General features: G+C 42.8%; 1 protein-coding gene across 1 annotated transcript in view; it reads left to right on the top strand.

Moving 5' to 3' along the window:
• Positions 1-17,213, top strand: part of PLXNC1 (plexin C1) — a 510,673-nt gene that overhangs the window by 135,613 nt on the left and 357,847 nt on the right. The window lies entirely within an intron of this gene.

The raw sequence follows: 17,213 nt of genomic DNA, 5'->3' as shown, positions 1-17,213 counted from the left end.
CCACCAGGAAGACCTATTGTTTCATCAAAAGAATCCTTACTGGAACCAGTGGCCAATTATTTAGATTTCTTTTTGAACCCCTTTGTCACCAATCTGAGTTCATATCTTAGAGATACAACGGACCTCCTTAAACACCTGGAAGATCTACCTTGGCAACCTAATTTTCTATTGGTCACAATGGACGTTGTATCTTTATATACAAACATTGACAATGACATTGGCTTAAATGCATGTGCATTCTTTCTCAAAGAACGTGATATTCAATTCCAAAAACACAATCAAATGTTGATAGACATGGTTGAAATGTGTCTAACACAGAATGTTTTTCTGTTTGGTGATGAAATTTATCAACAGATCCATGGATGTGCCATGGGTTTCTCTTTCAGTCCTGCATATGCCTGCCTCACCATGGGGTGGTGGGAACAACAAGTGGCATGGCATACTGATAATGATTGTTTTGTGGAAAAAATTGCCAAATGGACAAGATACATTGATGACCTTCTAATAATATGGGAAGGCACAGCTCAAGAGTTTGACACCTACTTTCAAATTCTTAATTCCTCGACCTCTAATCTGAGATTTACATATAAGATCAGCAAAGATAAAGCACTCTTCCTAGACACAGAAATCTATATTCAAAACAACAGAGTAGAAACAACTCTTCATAGGAAGGAAACTGCTACAAATTCAATATTACACTTTGACAGTTTTCACAAACCATCAGTAAAAGAAAATATCCCATATGGGGAATTTCTCAGATTGAGAAGAATATGTTCTGAGGACAGAGAATGGCAAACAAAAAGTGAAGCAATGTCCCAAAGATTCAAAAAACGAGGATATAACAAACAGATCATTAAGAAAGGATGGCAAAGAGCTAACTCAAAAAATCGCAGAGATGCATTAACCACAAAACGTGAAAAAGGAAAAAACAACAAAGAAGACACAAAAGGGGAAGACAGAAAAGTAAGATTAATTTTGGACTACACGAGAGAATCCAAACAGATTGCAAATATTCTGAGGAAAAATTGGAAATTATTACAATTGGATACAACGACTGGAAAAATAATGGGCAATCATCCCCTGATCACGTACCGAAGAGCGAGAAATTTAAAAGATAGATTGACACAGAGTCATTTTCAAGACCATACCAAGAGGAAAAAAGGCATCCAATGGCTCAAGTCCAAGGGATTTATCAAATGCCAACATTGTAAAGTTTGCCAAATTGCAGTAAACAAAAAAGAAGTAATGTTACCGAACAAGAAAATGTGGCAAATAAAACAACTAATTGATTGTGTCAGTACACATGTCGTATATGTATTAGAATGCCCGTGCCCTCTAAAATACATTGGGAGTACCAAAAATGAATTTAAAAAACGCATTCTGGAACATATCAGAGCGACAACAAATAAAGATCGAAGCAACGCAGTCGCGAAACATATGGAAGTGGCACACAAGAGCGACTGGAAACTGTTAAAGACATATGCACTGGAATGCATTCTACCACATGAGAGAGGGGGTGATCAGGAAAAAGAACTGAGACGCAGGGAATCAAGACATATCCTGAATTTCCGAACAATGACCCCATGGGGATTAAATCAGAGCGAAGAACTCTATGTTCATTTGTAAATATTATTCTACTAATTGAGCAAACTACAAGTACCGATTTTGTAGGTGGGGGAGGTGTGTTATGGTTATGCTTATTATTTTTTGCCTTTTGTGAACAGAAAATGAAAGTCTTTTTTGAAACTAACAAAATAATCTCTTTTATGGTTAGGAAAAACTACAAAAAAACAAAAATAATTACGATCTGTGTAAATGAACATTAATTCAAGGTAACCCAATAGAGAACTAAATCATCCTGGGACATCTGTGGGATGTTTGGGTTTTGCACATAATTGGATGATTCATAAATTTATATGAATTTAGGCCTGAAGAAACCTGGGAATGGTTACTAAATTGTAATTCCATTTTGATATCGCCCACTGGAGGGTTTGAATGTTTTGGTTATCGCGTTCGGTTTAGGGATGGAAATATAATAGCCTAAGGGTTTGGGCTTTGGAATACACCCCGATAGATACGAACGAATTAGATGACCTTTCCCCTCATCTTTATTTAAATCAGCCCACTGGAGGGCATGAATATGTTAAACTCTTGCAAACCTTTATGTTACTCTCAAAAACATGTATAATGCCAAAAAGCTAATAGATATAATTTGGGGTAAATTCCTTTTTTTATCTATGAAAATGTATTAAGGACACAGATCGTTTTTTGCACATAAAAATTGTAAATAATGTTAAAAAACTACATTTCCCATGACACTTCCTGTGTTCTCACAGGAAGTGAGGTCATCAGCATGATGGGTGTGGCGTTTCCTTCGAAAATATAGAGGGATTCGTTACTTGTTGTGAAACTTACCGTGAACAAGCGACCGGTGGGTTGCGAAACGCGTTGGTTTTTGTGATTTGGAATGCTGAAACATTGACAAATAAAACGAAAAGACTGGGACCAAACCCTTTTGTGAGTGCGAACTTTTTCCCTTTTCCAAGGGAGTTGGAGAATATATATATATATATATATATATATATATATATATATATATATATATATATATATATATATATTCACTCAAAAAACTATAAGTTTTAGTGGTGTTATAGTTAGCTGGACATTTTACTCATACAAAACCAATGAAATTGCTCCTATATAGTTAGTTGTACTAACTATATTTCGCGCACCCGCAATCCACTGCTGATGATGTCACATATTAGATCATTCATGACATGGTCAGTGACATCACTGATGACATCTCAAATGACATCACTGATGACATCACTGATGACATCATCCAGTGAATGTGGTTTGCTTCGTTATTTAAATATCCATTATATATATAGCAATTTGCATTGAAGAATAAGTGGATATATATAAATAAATATTTGGATGGAGGATTTAGTAGCAGTGTAATTGACTGTTTACTTGACCAATTATAATGTCTCACTAAATATAGTGGATAGTGACTAAACTGTGTGAATATCTGTATCACTTTGTCAGTTGTTGTGTAAACTGATTCTACAGTTGGTTACTAGCTATGTGAAAGTCTATATTAGTTATTGATTAGTTAACTGAGTATTTGTATGGGAGTGTGAAAGTGTGTGTGGTTCGGTGAGGGGGGGGTGTGACTGTCCAAAGATGTGTGAATAGTTGATTCAGTAGATATATGAAGTTAAAACTACATGTTCTAACAGTTTGGGTGAGGGAATCTCTTTATGGGTGTGGTGATGAGCAAATATATTTCTCAAAGGTACAGGTCCAATAAACTAGAAAAAGAAAAGGCAGTGTATGTGTCAGTTGTTGTATATAAATAAGTATACATAAGACACAATGATTGTTTGAGTGACTGTATGGATTACTGTATACTTGTAATAATGATTTTATAATTCACTAAGTATGACTTACTATCTAAATAAATAGAAGAAGTGGTGTTTGTATAAGTGTTTTGCTAAGTAAATATGTAAGTATGATCCATTGTTTGCATAAGTGAGTAGGATGACTTCATATGTGAATAGGATGTGTGCAGGTGTGTAATGTCCATTTAGGTGTATAAGTATTTTTGATAGTGTTCTATTGTTCATTGACAGCATGTATGAGTGAATCCATAGGTAAGTGATTAAATGTGTGTATACATCTATGAATCACTGAGTGGATTTTTAGATACTTGTATTGCTGTGACAATAGATTTAAATATGATATTCTGTATTTTACAAAGAGTAATGAAAAATTGTAATAGTGTATGACAAGGTGTATGTGATTGTCACGTGGATGATGTCATCAGTGATGTCATTTGAGATGTCATCAGTGATGTCACTGACCATGTCATGAATGATCTTATATGTGACATCATCAGTAGTGGATTGCGGGTGCGCGAAATATAGTTAGTACAACTAACTATATAGGAGCAATTTCATTGGTTTTGTATGAGTAAAATGTCCAGCTAACTATAACACCACTAAAACTTATAGTTTTTTGAGTGAATTTCAAAGGTTTTTTAAAAACGAATTCCTAACTATATAACTCCTGAAACCTATGGTTTTTTCAGTGAATTTCAAAGGTTTCTTTAAATGCTGATTCCTAACTATATAAGGCCTGAAACCTATGGTTTTTTCAGTGAATTTCAAAGGTTTTTTTAATGCTAATTCCTAACTATATAAGGCCTGAAACCTATGGTTTTTTCAGTGAATTCGCAAGGTTTTTTAAATGCTAATTCCTAACTATATAAGGCCTGAAACCTATGGTTTTTTCATTGAATTCGCAAGATTTTGAAATGCTAATTCTATTAGCGGATAACGTTTTTATATATTCAAACGTTTTTTAAATGCTAATTCCTAACTATATAAGGCCTGAAACATATGGTTTTTTCAGTGAATTTGCAAGGTTTTTTAAATGCTAATTCCTAACTGGTGTGAAACCTATGGTTTTTTCAGTGAATTTCAATGGTTTTTTAATAGCAAATCTCTATAGGTATGAAAAGTAATATTTTTTTTATAACGAATTTTATATTGTATATTGTATAATTGTGTAATTGTTTTTTTTTATTTTATTTTTTTTATTTTTTGCCCGGAGCGCTTCCGGGGTGCGTACCGATGCGCTCACCGGTAAGCGCAGTGTTACGGCGCGCCCGGGGCGCGTACTGGTGAGCGTCCCGTTAGCGCTATTGCCGCGAACGAAAACAACATCGTGACGTAACGCGTAGCCGCGTGTTGCGTCATATCACGCACTGCGTAAGCGCACCCGGAAGCACGCGAGTGCATACGATCGCGCAACGTCTCGACGCGCTTACGCTGCGCGCCCCGGGACTACGGGTGCGCCCCGGGGCGCGTAGCGTAAGCGCGTCAGGTCATGTGACCTGAAAATAACACTTTTGATTGGTTCACAACAGTTTTGTTTAATAAATGATGAAAGACTCCACCTTTTTTCCTCATTTTCACTTTCTTGTTTGAGTGAAGAAGACCTGCATTCATTCTGTGAGAAATGGCTTCACTAGTAGCAGCTGCAGGTGCATCTGCACCACCACCACAAGGACCACCACAAGACCACATTGGTGGTCAACAAGAAGAGGAGGACGAAGAGGAGGAGGTGGAGAGGTACTTTCTGCCTGAGGACAATCCCCCATACAGACCCAAGGAACATTTTATTTGTAACTTTTTCAAGATGCCAAGGGGTGCAAAAAAGGTGAATGCAGCTACGGTGACTTGCCTCATCTGTGGCCAAGAACTGTTAAGAGGGAACCCGAAAAAGAAGTATTCTTTTGGGAACCACACGATGATTAGACATATGCAGAAGAAGCACCCAAACAATTATTCAGCAGCAGAGGTCAGGGAACTGACCAAGAACCCATCCCATCCTTCTTCTTCAAACGCCTCCAATCAACCCACTCTATTGAATGCAGAGGCTAGGGAGTTGGTCCCTAATGTACAAACTAGGTTTGGAGATTATAAATTTGTTTGCAAATATTGCAACAAAACAATTTCATATGGTGAGCAAAGCATCACTTTACTCAATCGAGCTGCAGACAACCATCACTGCAGCAAGCGACCTTAATTTTTTCTATTTTTTTTGCTCCAGTTGAGCTGTTTGCAATTCCCTGTGTTTTGTTTGACCCCCAGAAAAACTAAAACAAAATATAAAATTGTTTTGAAAAGCCAAAAAAAATCCCAAAACAATTAAAAAAATATAAAACAACAAAAAGAATAAAAACAACAGTTCTTTTCAGAACTACCTCTAATTTATAAAAAAATGCTACTTTTTTTTTAAACTCTGTCATTCTTTTTTCCCCATAGTACGCTCCCCGGTACGCTCCCCGGTGCGCGTACCGGGCGCTTCCACGCGAAAATCGAAAAAAAAAAACGTTTGCCCTGCGGGGCCCTTTTATGGCCCCACATTAAACCTAGGGGGTCAGGGGGGGTCTACCCTGCCCCCTTTTGGTCATTTCCCCCTTTGTTTTTGCCACCTCTTGTGTATCGATCCTACCGAAACACAAGATGGCGGCCGCTCCGGACTGTTTGGAATGTTTACAGACACCCGAGAGCCAATCAGCTTTCCGTGCGCAAGTCGCGTGGCGCGCTCGGAGCGCTCCCCGGTGCGCGTACCGGGGCGCGGCTATAGATATATACATTTTTTGGAACCTAAATTACTCAAAATCCTCTGGAGCACATATCTTGAGACATAGCAAAGGCACATCGGGCTACCAGTCCCTACAATTTTGCCAAGTTTGGTGAAAATCCATTCAGCCGTTCGAGCTAAAAGTGAGACCGACCGCCCTATGCAAATTAACATGGGGAAAACACGTTTTGGGACCCCCTTTTATCTCGGCCCCCGCTTCACGTATCCCCCCCAAACTGTCAGAGAAAGACCGGAGCACCGCGAGGCAAAGTTGCTGAAAAATTCAGGCAGATTCCTCAACCGGCGCCAAAGTTATTCCCAATAGAATGTTGCGATTTCCCTATGGAAATCAATCCTAACTATATATACCTACTGGCTATCGCCAGTAGGTAATATATATATATATATATATATATATATATATATATATATATATATATATATATATATATATGCAGAAGACTCTATCTGTAACTCCAAACATAGACGTGGAAGACAAACACTGACCCAGAAATAAGTGCAATTTTTTTTATTGATTCCAAACACCACGCACCACAGCCATGACGCATTTCAGCCCGCAAAAGGGCCTTGATCACATGACGCTGTGATAGTGAGCCAAGTATTTAAAGTGATAGTGCATTGTCACTTGTCACTTGCAAGTTTAGCAATGGTAGACATAAACAAAATCTTTAACTTGAGAGCTTTTTCACAATACAGTACCGGTCATTCAAATTTGACAATTGATCAAATATGTCAACAGTCACCACAAATGTCGAAATTAGGATGTGCAAATTCGCAAATAATTGGGCCGCCAGGTTACCACATGGTTTTGAGATAGAATCTCAGAAATTGCCGCCAGCCAATGAAAACCTGTGCATTTACATAAATGAATTATGCTTTGTGCAAATTGGCTTTTAAATGCTCGCATGAAATTTGCAAACTAGGCAATAAATGTGCAAATACGCAGTGTGTGTGTGTGTACCTGTAATCTACATCAAAATGTATATACCTTGTCGCATACTGTCACCATGTATCCATATTTCACTCAAAAAAAGTATCTCACGTCTTGCTGCTAATGCAATGAAAGGATGCTGCATCACTATGTATATGTATTTACTCCAAACGTACCTTAGGTATTTCCTGCTTGTGTGATTCTCTGTGAAGTGCTATGATGCCCTCAGGTCAAATCCGCACTTTATAAAACTCATAAAATTTTTTTTTTAAATGTGTTCCATCTTCTTATGATACACATCGTGGCCATTGCCACTGCTGTGTCTATCCACCAATTCCAGTGAGTTGTAACTCCCATGATTTGTGAGGTTACATGAAGCATCTATGAAGAAATAATGTTGAATCCGTTGGTAAGCTTTATTGTCTCCATTATCGGTTACTTGTAGATCTGTAAGATCTGGCCCTAGGCTCATGGCGGCCCTGGGCAGGGAGCTTAGGTAGGGGGGCCCAGAAGAGGGGGTCCGGGCGGGGTGGAGCCCCCCAGAGCTCAGGAAGGTGGAACAGAGCCAGAGGCCGCCAAATCCCTGCCAGGGACTTCCACGCAAATATGTATCCATCCTCAGAGGATTTTGATATTAAGGATATGTATTGGCGTGCGGCCCCTGGGGTTTGGCGGCCCTGTGCAGGTGCACAGCTTGCACATGCCTAAGGCCGCTCCTGCTGGCATGATCATAGTATTGTGTGGTCTTGCGGTTCCCAGGTCTCAGCAAATGTGCATGAAGCCTGCAGCTTTCTCCTGAATTTTTAACTCATGTGGGACTGTCTTCCCTTATGCTCCTGTTCTCCCAGCTGCTGCTTGCTCCTCCAGCTCAAAAATGACAATCTTCAGCCTGAGGGCCTGCAGGTGCCTTTTAAAGCTGCTCTACAGCTAATACGGTTCAGGTTTCTGCTCCTGTTTCTTTCCCTTTGCATCATGTCTGTTTCATCCTTGATTCCTTTCTGTTTTTTCCAATAGTTTTTGTTTCCTGTTGTGTGATGGTCTGTTCCCACTGGAACAGGGCCAAGAATGACTTGCATAAGTCTGGGTCCACAGGGACGTGATATCGATCTAACCATACAGTTGCAGTCCCGTGCCTGGCGTACTCGTCAATGGCGTCCGACCCACTACATTGCAGGAATTAGTGCAACTTTTTCAGACATGTGAAACTCACAGTTAAATTAAGCAACACGATCTGTTAAGCAGGCAAAGTTGAGTCTCAGTTCTATTGAGAGAGCAATGAGGCTACAAGTATAGTTTTTTTTTATCTTCACTATCAATGTACATTAGTGTGTAACATCATTGAGGTATTTCGTCACTTGTCAACCCACAGTACTGAAGAGGCCTTAAATTTGATAAAAGCTGAAACATGTTGACCTGTTGTGTTTTTGGAGGAGCTCATAGAAAATGAACTTTCTAAATACTTATGCGGCAAAGACCTAAAACTTGTCAGACCTACCTTTCTTTTAAACCATACCTTTCCCTTGCTACCTCCTGGTTGATTATAAACTTTTGATGAACATTTTTAAACGCCTCCTATTGTTTTCAAATCTGTGGTTGGGACAGACAACAGATGACCATGGAATATGTACATTCAGTTTTCATTTATGTGTAAATGTTTGTCTTGTCTATCCGTATATGACTTTTTTTCTTTTATAAATTGTATGATAATGCACTCCCCAATGTAAATTGTTAAAGAAACAAACACACACACGGTTGTGCACAAGGATATACGGTAATTTGCATTTTAATTTTTGAATTAAGTCATACAAAAATTATTTTGGTGAGTTGCAAACAAATGAGTTTTGTTTCGCATTTGTAAGTTAGTGTTATAAATTGACACCTATGCTCCCCATTTTTTCCTTGGAGGAAGGAAGATTAGCATCTGTGCCTGGTCTTTCTAGAAGTTATAGCAAACAGCCTCTGATGTAATGCAGGATCAAAAAATATGATGAGACCCAGCTTTAAACTACAGAGATGAGGCCCATGGGTATGAAATTGCTGCCGCCAGTTTCTGTCTGTTCAACATAGCTAATGCAGCAAGCAGAGGTGCAAGGATGTAGCGTAGTCGAGTTTAAAGTTGTTCAAGCATCCAAGTCACTGTGGGCCCGATTATGAGTTTGGAAGATATGTGTCGGCTATTCCATCCACCGCATCACGAGTTCCATTATATCCAATGGAACATAATGGAACTTCTAATATGGCAGATGGGATATTCGTCACATTTGTGATGGTTTGTGATGGAGTAACCTGTCCGCCAAACTCGTAATCGGCTCATGTGTGTTCTGGGTTTCCATATGCGTGGTTTAGTTTGCACTGTGCCACCTCAAGAATTATACGTCTCTTCTTCTCGGTTGATATTGAGTGCCCTCCAGAATCATTACAGTGCTTCCCTCTGAGGAGGCACTCATTGTACATAAAAGGCGGTGCAAAAACTGACCCCATTGAAATGGCAGGAAAGACAAAACCCATTACAGGTATCAGGATTCAGACGTTTTTGCGTTGTGACCTCTGAGGAGGTTTTCCTTGTGAATTATATTTTCGTTTCTTTTTGCAATGTCCTCTGTACTGTATGTCGCATTGTGAAATAGGCGACCCAGAGGTTTAGAGGAAGTGATGCAAATGCCATTCTTACATTAAATGTGGTTCTCTGAATGCGGACATGTTATGAAACTGTACTTGCAGCATTGACAGATCACTTCTTTTGCTTTTAAAACACCCTATCCATCTCTTAATGTTGGCAGATGTTGTGCTCTTTGCTGTATAACCACTCTATATACATAAATAATTGGTTAGAAAATCCATCCTTTTAGTTTGGCCTATGGGAACAGTGTAGATATTTCCCGTGTAGTCATTAAATATAACATTGGGAAGGTTTAAATATAATTTCTATATATACGCATTTTAAACTGCACAAGGAGTTCCATCTCCTGCGTGTGACAGAATTAAGACTCTAGAGGGCGAGGTAAATTCGGAGTGAATTAAAGTCATTGATAAGAAAGGTCTTGGGAAACTTGAACATTCGTCTACAAAGTTGTAAGCAACATTAAAAGAAGCTGAAATCTAAAGTCAAGATTGTGCAGCATAGAGGAAGCAGGTCTTATCCAATTAATTAAAAGAATCGAGAGAATATTGAGCAGCTGGGGGAAAGGTACTTTTAAAGAAGCAGAACGAAAAAGTGATTGGATAATTGATAAGGTCACACCAAGAGAGTTGTGTTCACTTTCTAAGGCCACAATTCTGGAACGGCTTGTTGATTCACGGTGTCACCTTCCAGCAGGAGCCCCGAGGCAACATCCTAACAGTAAATACAGAAGGCTAGAAACTGGAGAGCAATCATAGCATAGACAAAGAAAACAGACGTACAGTTACTTCCAGTCCAGGTTGGACCAAAGCAGCTCTCGAAATGGTGATCATTTGTTCTGGTCGGAAGGGGCATCTTTTCATCATACAATGTTGTGTTGTGTGAGAGATTTGATAAATGTCAGCATTTGGTCAGAAAAAAGAATCTGTTCTATCGAACAACAGTATGTCTAGAGGTATGGTTCCTCCTATTCACGACAGGACACCTTCTTGTGTGCAACACTATAATAATTTATTAACTAAGGCCTTATCAACGAAGAGCGCCGAGCTTACACCCTTAGCTCGCGCTCCGGACTGAATTCGCGCCGTCGGCGCGTGACCTAAAATGGCCGGCGTTCACGCTACGTGGTGACGTAGCGTGAACACTAGAATGGCAACACTACATATCTCCCCCTTTTTTATCACATGAAACAAAGCAGTCTTAGGGGTATTGTTCATCACCCATCTCGTAGTCCCGGAACCTGGAGGGTCTCACAATTACTCGCCCCCCCCCCTTTTGCATCGTACCGGGGTGGACACCACTTCTCTTCCGCTGGTCACCACGGACCCCCTCTCTCTACCTTCTTGGGTGTCCATTCTCTCTCTGCCCGTTGACTCTCTACTTTCTCATCTCAGTGTCTCTGTTCTGGGGGTTTCAACACCTCCTTGCTCAAACCCTGGGTCCACGCCTTCCATAACTTCTTCCGGGGTGATGTTATCCTTCTCTGTTGTACTCTGATCTGTCACACCTCGTTCCTGATCTTCCGTAGCCCATTGTAGGATTTTGTTGCATCGAGCCATGCGGTCTTGGGACCACACGTTTCCGTTGCTCAACATTGCTGCTCGATCATACACTTCCTTGACTTGAAGGGGCAGGCTGTACTTACTATCCCCTTTTTCTGTAGTACTGCCAGCTTAACTCTCACCCATTCTCCTTTTTCCAACGAGGTGTCCTTTACATTTTTCCTCTTGTTATAATGTTCAGTATATATGGTTTGAGCTTTTTCCAAATTCTTCTGTACCACAGCAGGGGACCATTTGCTGGTAACCGTCTTTTCCTTCCATGCCACATTGTCTTTGGTGAATGGATCTCTGCCTCTGAGGACCTGAAAGGGGCTGTACCCTGTAGTGGTAGGGGTGATGCGGTAGGCCCAAATCATGTGTATTATCTCTTTTTCCCAGTCCTTTCCGATCATGATGGCTGCTTGGATGGACCCCATTAGTACTCTATTAAATCGTTCCACTTGTCAATTTCCAGCGGGGTGATATATGGACGTGTGTTTTGTGATAACCCCATTCCTTTCCATATATTGGAGCCGTTTCTCAGATGTGAATTGGGGACCATTATCGCTCAATATGGACTTGGGAATTCCTTCTCTAAGAAAAGTAGCCATCAGAAATCGGAGTATGGTCTCCGTGCTCATCTCCTCTTGGATGTGGACTTCGGGCCATTTGGAGTACCTATCTATTAGAACACACAGGTATTTCGGGATTCCTTGTTCATCCAAAATTGGTCCCAGTATGTCAATGGAGAGTTCCTCCCATGGATTTTTTGGTGTGGCAAATTTTCCCAAGGCCGGTCTCAACTGTGTCATTGTTTTGTCTGCACGCTGGCATTGGTCGCACTTTCGTACGTGTCGTTCGGCTTGTATGTCCATGCCTGGCCACCAGTAGCCCTGTTTGGCCCTCAATTTGGTTTTTCCAATACCCAGATGGCCCTCGTGCAATATTGCCAGTAGCCTCGGGATTATTCTTTACGGGGGTACCACCTTGTCCCCTCTGTATACAAACACTCCTTTGTCATCCAGCGACAGTTCCTCTCTTACTTCAAAATACTTCCTCATGTTTCCATTTAAGTGCCTTTTTTCGGGCCACCCTCCGACAATGTGTTCTTTCACCTCTTTGATGCTCCTGTCAGCTTGGTACGCCTCCTTCCATTCTTGGTTGCTAATCACCTTCTCCGGTCTTCCACTGCTGCCACCATTTCTTCCCACCCTTCCTTTTCCTCCTCAGCGTTTTCCATCGCTGCCGCCCTACTCAGATAGTCAGCTACCTTATTCCTGCTGCCCGGGATGTATTCCACATCGTACCGATACTCCAGCAGTTTTAGAGTCATTTTTGCAATTCTGGGAGTGGCGCTCGCATGCCCGTTGGACGTGAGAACCCTCACCAAAGGTTTGTAATCTGTTCTAAGTTGGAACCTCGTGCCCCATAAGAACTGATGGAATCTGCCCAGGGCCCATACTACTGCTAGCATTTCCTTCTCGATGACACTAAACTTCTTTTCGGTGTCCGTCAGGGCTCTGGATGCGAAGCTTAATGTCTCCATCGTTCCTTCTCCCCTGTCTTGCATTAGGACTGCTCCCAGCCCTTTGTGACTGGCATCCGTCGTCACCATCGTGTGGCCCTGCGGATCGTATCCTTGGAGGGGTATGGCATGGACAACATCCCTTTTGATACCTTCGAACTCCTTCTGCGTCTCCTCCGTCCATGCAAATGCCGTTTTTTCTCTCGTAAGCTGCCTCATGTGGTGGGTCTTGGTGGCGAAGTGTTGTACGAACTTGCTATAATATTCGGCCATCCCTAGGAAGGACCTTACTTCGTCCTTGCTAGTGGGGGGTGGGGCATCACATATTGCTCTCACATTATCCTTCTTAGGTGTGATCCCCTTTTGTCCAATTTCATGTCCTATATAGGTGACAGAGGCCATTCCTAGGCAGCACTTTTTCCACTCTGCAGTCAGTCCTTTATCCTCTAACACTTCCAGCACCCTGGACAACTTGGTGTCGTGGTCTCGTTGGTCCCTACCCATCACCAGAATATCGTCTTGGAAGTATTGGATCCCCTCCATGTCCTTAAAGAGGCGATGCATGAGTTTCTGGAAGACGGCCGCTGCTGATGCAAGGCCAAAAGGCATCCTGCAGAATTGATAACACCCGAAAGGAGTAATGAACGACGTCAGCTTCCTACTGTCCGGGTGTAACGCTATCTGGTGGTACGCCGACGTCAAATCAATGGTGGAGTACCATTTTTTTCCTTTGGTTTTCACCAGCATTTCCTCGATGCGGGGTAATGGAAAATTCTCCACCACGATACTTTTGTTTAGTTCACGCAGGACAACACACAACTGGACTTTGCTATTGAGTTTCATGACTACCACCAGGGGCGCCAGCCACTCCGCACACGTGATCGGTTCGATTATGCCATTCCTTTCCAGTTCATGCAGCTCCTGTTGCACCACTTCCCTCACAGCGATCGGCACATTCCTGACTTTGTGCGATACCGGCAAGGCATCCGCCTTAAGGACGATCTTGTGAGAAAATTTCTCTAACTTCCCGACTTTTCCACCAAACACCTCGGGGAAGTCTCTTTTCCACTTTTCTATGTCTGGCCATTGTTCCGGCTCCGTCATCAACACCTGTACCGCTCCACCGGGATCCAGCTTGATGCCCAGGTCTCCTTGATCCATCCAGCCCAATAACAACGGGCCCTTTTCAGCTACGTATAGTTTGCAGGCGGCACTGCATCCTCTGAATTCAAATTTCAACGGTCTGAATCCCACTATGGGGATACGGTCTCCTAGGTACGTGACAGGTCTGATGTCTGGTGGTTCCAACTGCGAACCCAGTTGAGGCGTGAACTTCTCGGTCCAAACTGCCCTCTGCACTATCATGTATGGCGATCCTGAGTCTGCCACTACGCTTATCATCGCACCGCCTATCAACATGTCCAATACCGGTTTGTTCGATCTCCTGGTGTCCACACTTAGAACTTGCTCCTCTATACATAGCACCTCGTCTTCTTCCTCTTCACATCTCTCTTCCACGCCTTCTTGGTCTTGGTCTACGTATTTTACCGTGTTGCGGCTGCCTTTCCTCCGGCATACCTTTTCGTAATGACCCATTACACCGCAAAACATACACTTGGCGCGGAACGCTGGGCATCTCTTGTCATGTGCTTCATGGGCCAAACTGCCGCAACAGTAGCAGGGATTCCTCATTCCTCTCGATTGCTTCCCTTATGGACCCGGTTTTCCCGGCCATTTGCTGGGCCCTCTGAACGCCGTGTTCATGTTCTTGGGCCCCCCTTTGGGTCCTTCTTCGTCAATCTTGTTCACCATCGGTCTTACTGCTGGTTCTCTTTTGGCGGCATCTGCGCATCTCCGCGCCAGTTCCGCCTTCTTCACTATCGCGATCACTTCTTTCAAGGAGGACTCACCACTCGCCCATAGTTTATCTTGCACCGATTTATTTGTTGTGTGCATCGCAATTTGATCCTTGATGAACTCATGGAGTCCGCCATATTTGCATGTCGATGCTAATTTCTTTAACGCCGTCATGTATTCGTCAATGGATTCTCCGGTTTCTTGCTTCCGCTGCTGAAAGTTGTAGCGGTCTATCGACACACTCACTGCCGGCCGGTAGTGCTCATTGAGTTTTTCAATCGCATGGGCGAATACATCGTCATCTGTGTCTAGCCGGATTTTGGGTACTAGGTTCTTGAATACCCTGATTCCTTCCGGGCCTAGGTTGTGCAGCAAAATTCCTCTTTTCCTTTTGCTCGTGAACGTCTCCTCATTTTCGTCTTCTATGTAATTCAGGATGTACTCCCTCCAGTCATTCCACTTCATTAGGGGTTCACCCGGTTTTAGTAGAAATGGTATTGGGGCTGTCGCCAAAGTCGCCTGCGCGCACATGGTATCGCGTTTATCCGGTACTGTATTCTGGCTTTTGGGACTGCCTGGCGCACTGTTCTCCTCTCCCTGTTCTGCTTGGAGGCGGGGGCTCTCTGCGTCTCCTTCCTCACTGCCCCTTGATTCCGCCAGTGCTCCTGCCCAGACGGGGCTCCCTCTGCCCCTGGAGCACTCCTGCGCTCTGTGCTGGGATTGCGGTGGCTGTGGGCGACTTTCTTCCTGCCCCTTCACACTTCTTGGTCCTAGTGGTTCCCTCTTTTTTTTTCTGGGTGAACTGTACCCTCGTACCTGGTTCTTTGCTGTTCCCTCTTGGTCCTGGTGTTTTCTTGTGCTACTGCCACGCTCTCCGTGATCTCCCAGCCTCTCAGTGTGGGGCCTGCCTGTGCTGCTGTGTGGCTGTCCTGCCTTGGTGCCTTTTGTGGGTGCTTCCTGGAGGTATTTTCTTTTTTTTTTTCCAGGATCCCTGCCTCGTCGCCACTGTAGAGGTATGGTTCCTCCTATTCACGACAGGACACCTTCTTGTGTGCAACACTATAATCATTTATTAATTAAGGCCTTATCAACGAAGAGTGCCGAGCTTACACCCTTAGCTCGCGCTCCGGACTGAATTCGCGCTGTCGGCGCGCGACCTAAAATGGCCGCCGTTCGCGCTACGTGGTGACGTAGCGTGAACACTAGAACGGCAACACTACAGTATGTTGTAGCCTGGAGAGTGATACATTACGTCTTATTCTGATTTGTTAAAAAGCTGTCTGCCATGGCAGAAAGCTGTGTAGCTTCTACGGTGGAGAAGGAGGCAGGTACAATAGCAGATTGGATGTGGGCTGATGGCCCTTACGTGCATTTATTATCTGTTAAAGCCCTGAATAGAATTCAGCAAACTTGCTTCAATGGCTAAAGCAATAGGTGACAGGGTCTGGCTCGGCATTTGGGGGCTGCCTTGTAATTGACCCGCATAACAACCTAAACATTGCTGATTGAAAACATGTCAGAAAGCTGAAAAACAGCCTTCATTGTGGAATACAGTCAGCTAGGGTCGGCTGAAGGCAGCGGGGGCCCATTTCAAATCAATTCTTGTGCCCCAATTCTTCAGCCCATATCTTGCACTATATTCCAATGGCAGACCTGCAGCACGTAAATACCAATTGTACAATTAAACATATCATTAAAATAATTAAAGCTACCAGAAGACGCGATAAACTCACCTGTAAAAAGAAGCACCATTTGAGCACATTTGGTGGATGATAAACCATAGTTTGAAAGCTGCCTGTCTATAACTTTCTTGTTTTAGATCTGCCCTCTAGCTTTTCTCTTCTGGTTGTGTTTTTTAGTAATGTTGTGTTTAACCTTGTCAGGCGCCAGGACGCTCCTTCGCTGGAGCAGCTGTGCGCCCAATAAAAAACTATAACATAACATAACATATAGCTGGAGCTCCAAGCAGTAGGTGTAGTCCCTTTCATATGAAAGGGATGAAAGACCAGAAGCTAACAAAGACTCAATATTTAATGCCTTCAAATATTTCAAGCACTAAGCTTCTGGCATACATCAGGGGCATTGTTATTTCAATCTAACAATGCAAAGCGATGTGTGTTTAAAACAGCGACTATCGCCTTGGGTTGTTTTGAACCACCATCTATTTGTTGCTGAGGGCTTGTACAGGGCCACCTTCCCTGCATGTGTGTGTAAGTGTGCATGTGGGAGTTTGCAGACTGCAACTGGCGCTTTACTTCTTCAGCACCAGGCAAGCCATGTGTCTGGAGGCCTCAGAGCAAGCTAGCAATGTAAGTCCTCCAGGAAGGAAGACTGGCGGAAGAGCTGTTGAGGTACAGGTTGATTGCATGATGAGTTACCTGGCATGTGGTTCCTTCTCACGAGCCTTTGCCCACAACCCTTGATGCACGCTTTTGCTTTGACAGCTAGAGATTATTGGTAGAGACCAACAAATGCAGACCAAAAGGAGATTTTATTGCAAATTTCCTGTTCATACCCCAGAGCAGGTCTAAAACACTTCTGGGGAGGTTGGCGCTCCTC

The sequence above is a fragment of the Lissotriton helveticus genome, chromosome 1_1 (genome assembly GCF_964261635.1).
Source record: "Lissotriton helveticus chromosome 1_1, aLisHel1.1, whole genome shotgun sequence".
In the NCBI taxonomy this organism is placed as follows: Eukaryota; Metazoa; Chordata; class Amphibia; order Caudata; family Salamandridae; genus Lissotriton; species Lissotriton helveticus.
Note: the sequence above shows the minus strand (reverse complement) of the source record. Positions and strands in the feature narration are given on the sequence as shown.